At 40.9% G+C, this 12615-nt stretch overlaps 1 pseudogene; it reads right to left on the reverse strand.

Annotated features, from left to right (window-relative positions):
- Positions 1–509: 509 nt before the first annotated feature.
- LOC115791001 (extracellular calcium-sensing receptor-like) lies at positions 510–4355 on the reverse strand (annotated as a pseudogene).
- Between the last annotated feature and the right edge of the window lie 8260 nt (positions 4356–12615).

The raw sequence follows: 12615 nt of genomic DNA on the forward strand, positions 1-12615 counted from the left end.
TCTTGGTGTTCCAGATTTCCAGAGTGCCCTTAAAGGAAGTTTGTAAACAGTTTTCAGTCAGTGAACCTGAACCATGTGCTTATGGGAGGTCTTCAAATATGGACGTTTCATAAAATCTGGTCAGTGTATTTGTCACTACAGAAAAGTTCCAGAATGACCAAATATAGATGAATATAGAGTATGAGTACTCGATAAATCTAATTTGAATTTTATTTATTTAGAGAATGTAAAGTATAGTTAGATATGGTTATATTGGACCAAAAGGTATCACAGAATGATTACTTTGTCAATACAACTCACATTTGAAAAGTATACAGTGTATTTAAATTGCAACTTTCAAAACAAACAAATGACAGCAGAATAAAATTTTGAATTGATATTAACAATATATCAACAGTAAGATGTAAAATGAACATTAGATTTATTTAAATGTATCCATTGTGTTTATTTTTCTGCCTGTATGTGATAGAGAAAAGTGACTGATTGTTTATGTATATGATTATTATTGTTTATGACTCAGTGCCACGACCCATAATGGCTTTCTTTGTGTTCATCTCTGGTCTCAGCAGGATTATGTAACATTTGGGTCCAAACAGTGTGATCAAGAGTCCAAAACTTGAGGCCAGGATAGCAAATACCTCCACTGCATCTGCAAGATTTCCTGGTGAGCTGATATAAGCAGGAACAAAGGCCACCCACACAGCACAGAAGATCAGCATGCTGAATGTGATGAGCTTGGCCTCATTAAAACTGTCAGGAAGATTCCTTGCCAGGAATGCAATTAGAAAACTGAGAAAAGCCAGCAGGCCAATATAGCCCAGTAACACTGAAAAACCAACAGTGGAGCCAACTGCACACTCATAAACTATCTTATCATTGTGATATTGGGTGTTTTTATGTGGAACTGGAGAGGAACAGACAAGCCAGGTAGTGCAGATGGCTGCCTGAATAGATGTCAGAACCAGAACTGTTCCTCTCTGCTGCATAGCACCAAACCACTTCAGACTGGCTCCACCTCCTGGCTTGGAGGCTTTGAACACAGCCAGAACAACCATGGTTTTTACCAGGATGCATGAGACACAAAGCACAAAGCTGATCCCAAATGCTGCATGCCTGAGTTGGCATGTCCACAGTCTGGGTTGTCCGATGAACAGCAATGAACACAGGAAACACAACTTAAGTGAGAGCAATAGCTGGAAACTAAGTTCGGAATTGTTGGCACGTATTATGGGTGTTCTGCGATGGTAGATAAAGATCCCAAGAACAACAGCACATATAAATGTGCCCAGCAATGAGGTTGCTGTCAAACAGATACCCAGAGGCTCATGGTAGGAGAGGAACTCTGTCTGCTTTGGAACACAGTGGTTACGCTGGGGGTTTGACCAAAAATCCTCTGGACAACTGGTGCACTCCAAGGAGTCTGACAAAAAGGTGAAGATGCTGAAACACATACTATATTTAATAAATATGAAATTAAATATTCCAAGCTGAAAGATAAACACCTACTGCTCTTATTAGTGATTTTTCCCTCTGAACAAGGGATGCAATCAAAACAGCAAATGGGTAATCCCTTCTTTCTCACCATGTGGGTACCAGGAGTACAGCTCTCACTGCATACTGATTGAGGTGCCTATAGGACAAAATTAATTGTACTTACTACAATGACATATATTGTACATGTTACAAAAGGTATAGTTTGAAAAACCATATATAACCTTTTTGGATTCAAAGTTCCAGAAGATTTTGTCTTCATCAAGTATGAGTTCTTCACCTTTGAAAGCTGACCTCTTAACCTCACCCACATGCTGAACTTTAGTGCTTCCATCAGGGAGCCACAACCAGTTCATCACATCATAAATTGGCAATGCATCACCATTCTCATCAAATGACACTTGATCACCAAATGAAGTGGTGAAGTTCACCCTTTCCAAGTAATAATGAAGCTGTTGAAAAGGGATGCATTACAAAATTAAATTAAAATTACTTATCTGGTATTCATTATTCAACTATAATATTACACCTATTATACCTGAATATAGAACTTCATTGCAATCTAAGTCAAAATCAATTAAGGCACATCACTACTACTGATATAATACCTGCCATGGCTCCAGTGTTTGCAAAGTGGCACAGCTGTTCCCACTGAAAGGCCCTCTTCCTGGCTTGCACTGCAGCATGTCATCAAGGGAATATGCCAGAGCATACACAGCTTTGTACACATTGTACTCAGGCCGGAGGTTGGAAATGGCCAAGAAGTCACTGTTCACATTTTGTAGATCTTCTTGTCCAGTGCATAGTGCACCTCCACCTTCCACCCAGCCTGCTGGAGCAGGTGCAAATCTGCACTGAAATGTGATTTCCCAAAACTGATTTACCTGAAAAATGTTGAAAACTGTTTGTTATACATAGTGAAAATACATAATTCTTGCAGCTAATGCAGTAAAAGGTTAAACTCTCACAATGCTATTTCCATAGCTATTGTTGTGATGCAACTCAGGATGTATTTGTAACAGGAATTCCCTGAGCCCTGGTATTTCTCCTCGATGAATGGCAATACCCAGTGTACCACCCAGGTATGGCATGAAGCGAGGTGTTTGGAGCACAGCAGCTGCTGCCCAGGCTTCACTCGCCATCCATTGCAGGCCTGTTACATTTTGCCTCACTACCTGTACATTGTATGATACCAAATGTAAAAAGTGATATTGTAACAAGCAAATACTTCAGTGACATTACGATGCCAATGAAGTAGTTGCTCATCTTGCAAATTAATTTCATATGACTCCTTTTCAGCATTCAAACAAAGATGTAATCCATGTTTTACAAAGTGTACTTATGGAGATATCTGCAATAAGTAATAATGAAATAGTTTTAAAGCCAAACCTCTTCCATAAGGTTTATCATGCGACTAGGATGTTCAAAGACAATGACGACTCGAGCTGTGGATTTTTTCATCACATCCACAATCCTCCTGAGTTTATTGCGGTCTTTGTTCCAGGGCAAAACCTCAACATAAGCCAGGCAACCTTCACCTGACAGACTCAGCTCAGATTGGAAGGATCTGGCTGCATGAAGTCCATAATCATCATCACTGACAAGCAGACCTGCCCAAGTCCAGCCGAAATATTTTAGAATCTGAATCATAGCACGTACCTAAGTGAACACAGAATAAAGGGTAAATGCATAAACAATAAAACATCTTTCACTGTTCATCAGCTTCCACAGCACACCACATTATTATCATTGCAATGTAGCTTTGTTCTCTGAGTTCATACATAAATAAAATAGAGTGTAATTGCCAAAATTCATTGCTTTTTTTCAATATTTGTGTGTCCTTATGCATTCTGTTGTGAAAGAGATATTTTCTTCATCAAAAATGCTTAGGCTTTTCTGTTTTAATTTTTGTGACAGAATTTCACCTGGAAAGCATCGCTTGGTATCGTCCTAAAGAAGGATGGATACTTTTGACGGTCACTTAGGCAGGAACATGTGGCAAAAAAACTCACCTGCAAAAGATACAGACTGTATATTGCAGAAATATCCAAAGTGTTTACTGCATTTTTTCACTTTTTCATTTTTAACACATTGTTTTTTACAAATGGTATTGAATTTGCAATTATGCAAAAGTAGAAAACTTACCATAGGTAGTCTGTACAAACCTAAGACATTGGAGATAGCAATAGAATTTGTAGAGGAAGAATCACCCACAATCCCTAGGACTGGAGGATTTCCAGCACATGTATCATTAAATATAATTTGCTTCTCTTGACCACTGGCTAATGACAATGCTGCACGGAAACTAATTCCGAGTTGAAGGCAGTTATCATACAGAGAGTATCCCAGTGTTACATTAGGGAGCAGGTTGGAATTTCTGTTGATCTCATCAACAGCAAAGGCCATGGTTTGTGCAAGCTTAAATCCTAGGGGATAAACACTAAGAAAAGAAAAAAATATATATAAAATTGAAAGATACAACAGGGTCCTTAGATCTACAAAACATGCTGCAATATTACTAATATTTGTAAACAATTAAAAAACTTGAATAACAACCATTAAAGGGATATTTTAATGAAAAAAATAGAAGACACTGCTTTCAAGATACACACATTTTTTCTGAATGGGATTAAGTGCAGTTATTTGAGATACAAAATCTGAATTTATATTGGCACTGGGTTTGACCAGTTTTTTCTTTTAGTGCTGTTTCCCTGTCATACTTACCCATGACAAGTAGGCAGTTGTGGCTTTGAGGTGAAGGACACATCAGGAACACTTGAAAAGAAGTGGATTTGAAAGAGTCCACCCAGAACCACATCTCCAGCCTTGTGCATCCCATTTAGATCAAACTGTCCCAGTAACTGACAGGTGAAGGAAAACTGAGAGGAGGATACAGCAGCGGAAAAGTAGGAATACAGTAAAATAAGCAAAAACAAATTTGTTTGTAAAGATGACCTCATGACAGCTTTCCGAATTTTTGCGACTAGTCACTAGGCTTTATTGCTTTATTATTTCCTTTTATTGGCATGCTTCATTGTGTAATCTTGTACACCGCCCATTACGAAAGAAGGACGAATATGGGAGGGCCTAAAATGCATTTCATCTGAGACTGCTTTTGTATCCAGGCAGACTCAATTAACACTGAGAGGAAATTAGTTATCAACAAGGACCCACTTAAGAATTGGCAGAGATAACAGATGTTTTTTGTATGTTTTGTTACTTACATATGTTTATCAAGTGACATAAAAGAAGAAGCTAATTGAATCATAATTCATGTACAGCAACGTTCATGAATTATGATTGTCTCAACAAGGTCATATTAAAAGCTTCCAGTCCAAATTTGAGTTGAAAGAGAAAATTAAAGATGAGGGAGTGAAAAAATCCAGAGGAATGGGCAAGAAATTAGGCTGCAAAGGGCAAGGGAAGTCTATCCTAAAGTCAAAATAGAATTGAGGGACAGTGCCAAATGACAAACAAGACAGAAGAACAGTTCAGTGGGAAAGCCTGGAGATGAAGCAGGGTAGTGGGACCACTTTGGAGGTCTAGCAGGCTATCAGCAGGGAGGTGGAACCCCAGGTAGATACTTGGGATGGCAAGATACCACTTTTTTATGTCTGATACTGATACAGATATTTTACATTTGGATATCTGCTGATACAGATATAAATCTGATCTTTTTTTCTTTTTTTTTTTATGTTTTTAAATGCCTGGATCAATTTTACATAAGTGAATAGTCTCTCACACAACAAACTCAAAATCTTTTAGTTGTCCCACATACAAGACTAAGGACCGGGGGGACAGAACGAACGTTTCAGGCAGTGGCGCCAAAGCTCTGGAAATGTTTACCACTCCAACTCCATTTAGCTGTGCTGGAGTTTTTCAGCACTGTGGTGCTGTGGCATCTTTTAAAAAACAGTTGAAAACTTTTCTGTTTTCTGTTGACTTTATTTTTATTCTTTTTCTTTTAATGTGGTAATGTTATGTTTTTAACATGGTGTTTTATATATATTGTGTTTTAATTATTATACAGTGCCTTTCTGTCTGTAAAAAGTGCTATATAAAAAAACTTTACCTACTTACAACAATCACTGTATCACCTGAATCATGTTGCTTCTATGTGAGAAGGCGATGCATTGGCTTATGGCATGTTGCAAATTTCATTAGGGCTGCAACTACCGATTATTTTAGCAATTGAGTATTCTATTTATTATTACACTGATTACCCAAGTAATTGGATAAGAAATACTTTTTTCATATTATCAGTTCATCTGCATAGTCTAACTTCTGTACTGCAGTTTTTCCCTGTGTGAAACAAACAGGGTGGATGGAGCAGCTACAAAGTTCTCCGTTCTTCAATCACTCATCAGGTGGTTGATGAAGGACCTCCAGCTGTTTCCCAGTAAAGGTTTAATGGTGGTTATAGAGTCTAAAAAAGCTTCTTTTGGACACTAGAAAAACATTTGTCACTTGGTGTTGGCTCTCACTGCGGTATTGTATCACTTCCTGTTCCTGTTTCGGAGCACAGTCGTGTTTTGCTGTCTGTTAGCTGTTAAATCTGTATAGCTCAGGGGCGGTTCTAGGGGCGGGGCCACAGGGGCCTTGGCCCCATCTGAAATCTGATTGGCCCCCTGAAGTGCTCCTGTCCTGTCACTCATCTGTCCTTTGTCCGAGAGCGAGGATCAAATTATAGGTGGATGCAATTCCATGCCGAAACACCAGTAGCACTAATGAGCCAAATTGGAATGCTCAGCGTGAATAAAGCTTACAGAAGAAAAAGAAGATTTGAACGATCTTGCGGAGAAAGTTTTTTTAACCCACAACCGATGCCGGTCTACATTTTGAGGAGTTTGTTGGTAATGATAAGCCATAAATCCCTTTTTACTCACAGCTGTCACATAGCGTAAGTCTGACAAACATTAAATTAAGAAGCAAAGTTAGTTAAGAGTAATATTAACTGAGGCACTACTTGTGTTTGGACATGAGTGTTAGTATTTCACTAATTCATGTAATATTAATTCATGTACTTCTTTGTAATTTGCATTTGTGTGTTAACATTAACTATAATGTTTGGCAGTAATAGAGAAGAATATGAAAAGAAAGGGTCAGTCTCAGGTGGGAATTCAACAGTTTTTGAGCAAAAGAGTGAGTCTGCCAGCTGAAAATGAGCAGGGTGAGAGGAGGGAGAGAGCAGCAGAACACAATAGACCACAGGCTGATCAAGAGCAGGGCACCTTCAGCCCCTTTTCATCAGGTCAGAAATCATTTAGGGAGAGCAACAACAGTTAATGCTGTAATGTATGAAATGTCTGATATTATTTAGTGAAATGGCACATAAGTTCACTGAATTCTTACACCTCATGGTGATAAGATTTACCCTAACTGTAATGTAATGGCTTTAATTTTTATTGGTCCGTATATCACCACATCTACCACAAATACTTGGCCCCTCTATGAATACTGTGGCCCCTTGATGGCTCCTTACTCAGAAAAATCCTAGATCCGCCACTGGTATAGCTCGATCTATCTCGATAACAACATATTTTAGTGTAATCTTCACCTACTTTATCTAGCACACTCTTTGCTGAATCACATGTTTAGTTACTCCTCGGCCTCCTTTAGCAGTAACAGTACTTGTAATAAATGTAGTCTGTTTGTAGCTCTGGAGGCCAGTCTCTCTGAACTGGAGACTCGGCTCTGCACCCTGGAAAATCCTAAATCTAGCCAGGCCCTTGTAGCGGGTGCGGACCATGGTAGCTTAGCCGCCGTTAGCTCCCCCCCAGCAGATCCTGAGCAGCAGGGAAAACAGGCCGGCTGGGTGACGGTGAGGAGGAAGCGTAATCCTAAGCAGAAGCCCCAGGTACACCACCAACCTGTTCACTTCTCTAACCGTTTTTCTCCACTCGGCGACACACCCGCCGAGGAACAAACTCTGGTTATTGGCGACTCTGTTTTGAGAAACGTGAAGCTAGAGACACCAGCGACCATAGTCAAATGTCTTCCAGGGGCCAGAGCAGGCGACATTCATGGAAATTTGAAACTGCTGGCTAAGGCTAATCGTAGATTTGGTAAGATCGTTATTCACGTCGGCAGTAATGACACCCGGTTACGCCAATTGGAGGTCACTAAAATTAATATTGACTCAGTGTGTAACTTTGCAAAAACAATGTCGGACTCTGTAGTTTTCTCTGGGCCCCTCCCCAATCAGACCAGGAGCGACATGTTTAGCCGCATGTTCTCCTTGAATCGCTGGCTGTCGGAGTGGTGTCCAAAAAACGATGTGGGCTTCATAGATAATTGGCAAAGTTTCTGGGGAAAACCTGGTCTTGTTAGGAGAGACAGCATCCATCCCACTTTGGATGGAGCAGCTCTCATTTCTAGAAATATGGCCAAATTTATTAACCCTAAAACCTGACTACCCAGGGTTGAGACCAGGAAGCAGAGTTGCAGTCTTACACGCCTCTCTGCAGCTTCTCTCCTCCTGCCATCCCCCCAAAACCCCATCCCCATAGAGTCGTTGCCTGCTCCCAGACCACCAAAAAACAAAGCTAAAATCAGCAAAAAGCTATTTAAGCATAAAAATTCAAAAACAATAAATAATACAGCTTCATCAACTGCACCAAAAAATAAAACAATTAAATGTGGATTATTAAACATTAGGTCTCTCTCTTCCAAGTCCCTATTAGTAAATGACTTAATAATTGATCAACATATTGATTTATTCTGTCTTACAGAAACTTGGTTACAGCAGGATGAATATGTTAGTTTAAATGAATCAACACCCCCGAGTCACAGTAACTGTCAGAATGCTCGAAGCACAGGTCGAGGAGGAGGAGTAGCTGCAATCTTCAATTCCAGCTTATTAATTAATCAAAGACCCAGACAAAGCTTTAATTCTTTTGAAAGCCTGACTCTTAGTCTTGTCCATCCTAATTGGGAAAATCAAAAACCTGTTGTATTTCTCATTATTATCTTATTTATCGTCCACCTGGTCCTTACTCAGAGTTTCTGTCTGATTTCTCAGACTTTTTATCTGATTTAGTGCTCAGTTTGGATAAAATTATTATAGTGGGTGATTTTAACATGCATGTAGATGCTGAAAATGACAGCCTCAACACTGCATTTAATCTATTGTTAGATTCAGTTGGCTTCTCTCAAAATGTAAAGGAGCCCACCCACCACTTTAATCATACTCTGGATCTTGTCCTAACATGTCGCATAGAAACTGAAGACTTAACAGTATTCCCTGAAACCCCCCTCCTGTCTGATCATTTCTTAGTAACATTTACATTTACTTTAATGGATTACACAGCAGTGGGGAATACGTTTTATTACAGTAGAAGTCTTTCTGAAAGTGCTTTAACTAAGTTTAAGGATCTAATTCCTTCATTGTTATGCTCTGCAGTGCCATGTGCCAACACAGTGCAGAGCAGCTACTTAAACTCTGCTCCCAGTGAGGTCGATTATCTCGTCAATAGTTTTACATCCTCAATGCGTACGATTTTGGATACTGTGGCTCCTCTGAAAAGGAAAGCTTCAAATCAGAAGTGCCTGACTCTGTGGTATAATTCACAAACGCACAGCTTAAAGCAGATAACCCACAAGCTGGAGAGGGAATGGCGTCTCACTAAATTAGAAGATGCTCATTTAGCCTGGAAAAAGAGTTTGTTGCGCTATAAAAAAGCCCTCCATAAAGCTAGGACATCTTACTACTCATCATTAATTGAAGAAAATAAGAACAACCCCAGGTTTCTTTTCAGCACTGTAGCCAGGCTGACAAAGAGTCAGAGCTCTGTAGAGCCGAGTATTCCTTTCACTTTAACTAGTAGTGACTTCATGGATTTCTTTACAAATAAAATTTTAGACATTAGAGAAAAAATTATTCATAACCATCTCAAAGATTTATCTTCATATTCGGCTGCTTTCAGCACTGCTGGTATTTGTTTAGACTCTTTCGCTCCAGTTGGTCTTTCGGAGTTAACTTCAATAGTTACTTCCTCCAAACCAGCAACATGTTTGGAGGAAGGATCTACAGTCTAGTAGATCCCATTCCTACTAGACTGTTCAAAGAAGTCTTTCCAATTATTGATGCTTCAATCTTAAAAATGATCAATCAGTCTTTATTAGTTGGCTATGTACCACAGGCCTTCAAGGTGGCTGGAATTAAACCGCTACTTAAAAAGCTATCACTTGACCCAGCTGTCTTAGCTAATTATAGGCCAATCTCCAACCTTCCTTTTCTCTCAAAGATTCTTGAAAGAGTAGTTGTAAAACAGCTAACTGATCATCTGCAGAGGAACGGTTTATTTGAAGAGTTTCAGTCAGGTTTCAGAATTCATCACAGTACAGAAACAGCATTAGTGAAGGTTACAAATTATCTTCTTAGAGCCTCTGACAGTAGACTCATCTCTGTTCTTGTCCTGTTGGACCTCAGTGCAGCTTTTGATACTATTGATACTATTTGTAGACATAACATTTTCTTACAGAGATTAGAGCATACTATAGGTATTAAAGGTACTGCGCTGCAGTGGTTTGAATCATATTTATCTAATAGACTCTAATTTGTTCATGTAAATGGGGAGTCTTCTTCACAGAGTAAGGTTAATTATGGAGTTCCACAGGGTTCTGTGCTAGTACCAATTCTATTTACATTATACATGCTTCCCTTAGGCAGTATTATTAGAAAGCATTGCATCAATTTTCATTGTTATGCAGATGATACTCAGCTTTACCTATCAATGAAGCCAGATGACACACATCAATTAATTAAACTGCAGGAATGTCTTAAAGACATTAAGGCCTGGATGACCTCTTATCTGAATTTAGAAGATGGAAATTAAACTGAAATTCTTGTACTTGGCCCCACAAATCTTAGAAACAGTCATTTTTGACCAGGATATGTCCTTCAGTGCACATATTAAACAAATATGTAGGACCCCTTTTTTGCATTTGCGCAATATTTCTAAAATTAGAAACATCCTTTCTCAGAGTGATGCTGGAAAGCTAATTCATGCATTACTTATGGGGTGGACTATTGTAATTCATTATTATCAGGCTGTCCTAAAAGCTCCCTGAAAAGCCTTCAGCTGATCCAAAATGCTGCAGCTAGAGTACTGACAGGGACTAGAAAGAGAGAGCATATTTCTCCCATATTGGCTTCTCTTCATTGGCTCCCTGTTAAATCTAGAATAGAATTTAAAATCCTTCTCCTCACATACAAGGTCTTGAATAATCAGGCCCCATCTTATCTCAAAGACCTAATAGTACCATATCACCCCAACAGAGCACTTAGCTCTCAGACTGCTGGCTTACTTGTGGTTCCTAGGATACTTAAGAGTAGAGCCTTCAGCTTTGGATTGGGGAGACAGACACCCTCTCTATTTTTAAGATTAGGCTTAAAACTTTCCTTTTTGATCAAACTTATAGTTAGGGCTGGATCAGGTGACCCTGAACCATCCCTTAGTTATGCTGCTAGGCCTAGTCTGCTGGGGGGTTCCTATGATGCACTGTTTCTTTTCATTCACCTTATTTACTTTGTTTATACTCCGCTTTGCATTTAATGATTAATTGATATTAATCTCTGGCTCTCTTCCACAGCATGTCTTTTCTCTCCCCTCAGCCCAACCGGTCGCGGCAGATGACTGCCCCTCCTTGAACCTGGTTCTGCTGGAGGTTTCTTCCTGTTAAAAGGGAGTTTTTCCTTCCCACTATCGCCAAGTGCTTGCTCATAGGGGGTCGTTTTGACTGTTGGGTTTTCTCTGTATTATTGTAGGGTCTTTACCCACAATACAAGGTGACTGTTTGTTGGGATTTGGCGCTATATAAATAAAATTGAATTGAATTGAATTGAATTGAATTTCCTTTTGCTCCATCTGAGCTCACTGGCTCCGCCTCTTTGTGCTTGTGCAGACAGACTGCACGTTAAAACAGCTGACAACTGTTGTGCTATCAATGTTTATGTTGAGAAACTGGGGGCTGCGGGAGCGTAATCTTCCATCCATCCATCCATCCATCCATTCTCTTCCGCTTATCCGGGGTCGGGTCGCGGGGGCCGGAGCCTAAGCAAAAGCCCAGGCTTCCCTCTCCCCAGCCACCTCCTCCAGCTCATCCGGAGGGACCCCAAGGCATTCCCAGGCCAGCCGAGAGATATAATCTCTCCAGCGTGTCCTGGGTCTACCACGGGGCCTCCTCCCAGTGGGACATGCCCGGAACACCTCACACAAGAGACGGCCAGGAGGAATCCAAATCAGATGCCCGAGCCACCTCAACTGTCTCCTTTCGATGTGGAGGAGCAGCCGCTCTACTCTGAGCCCTTCCCGGATGGCTGCACTCCTCACCTTATCTCTAAGGGAGAGGCCAGCCACCCTTCGAAGGAAACTCATTTCTGCCGCTTGTATTCACGATCTTATTCTTTCGGTCACTACCCAAAGCTCGTGACCATAGGTGAGGGTAGGAACGCAGATCAACCGGTAAATCAAGAGCTTCGCTTTTACACTAAGCTCCCTCTTTACCACGACAGACCGGTGCAGCGTCCGCATCACTGCAGAAGTGGCCCCGATCAGTCTGTCGATCTCCCGCTCCCTTCTCCCATCACTCGTGAACAAGACCCCAAGATACTTGAACTCCACTTGGGGCGAGAACTCGATCCTGAGCCGGAGAGGGCACTCCACCCTTTTCCGGCTGAGGACCATGGCCTCAGATTTAGAGGTGCTGATTCTCATGCCGGCCACTTCACACTCGGCTGCGAACTGTTCCACTGTGAGCTGGAGGCCACCCCCTGATGAAGCCAACAGGACCGCATCATCTGCAAAGGGCAGAGATGAGACTCTGAGGCCACCAAGGAAGAAGCCTTCCGCCACCTGGCTATGCCTAGAAATTCTGTCCATAAAAATTATGAACAGAATTGGTGACAAGGGGCAGCCCTGTTGGAGTCCAACACCCACAGAAAACGAATCGGACTTATTACCAGCTATACGGACCAAGCTCTCACTGCGGTTGTACAGAGATTGAATGGCTCGCAACAACGGGCCAGACAACCCATACTCCCGCAGGACCTCCCAAAGGATACCCTGAGGGACACGGTCGAATGCCTTTGCCAAGTCCACAAAGCACATGTAGACTGGTTGG

This window comes from Archocentrus centrarchus, chromosome 13 (assembly GCF_007364275.1).
Source record: "Archocentrus centrarchus isolate MPI-CPG fArcCen1 chromosome 13, fArcCen1, whole genome shotgun sequence".
NCBI lineage: Eukaryota > Metazoa > Chordata > Actinopteri > Cichliformes > Cichlidae > Archocentrus > Archocentrus centrarchus.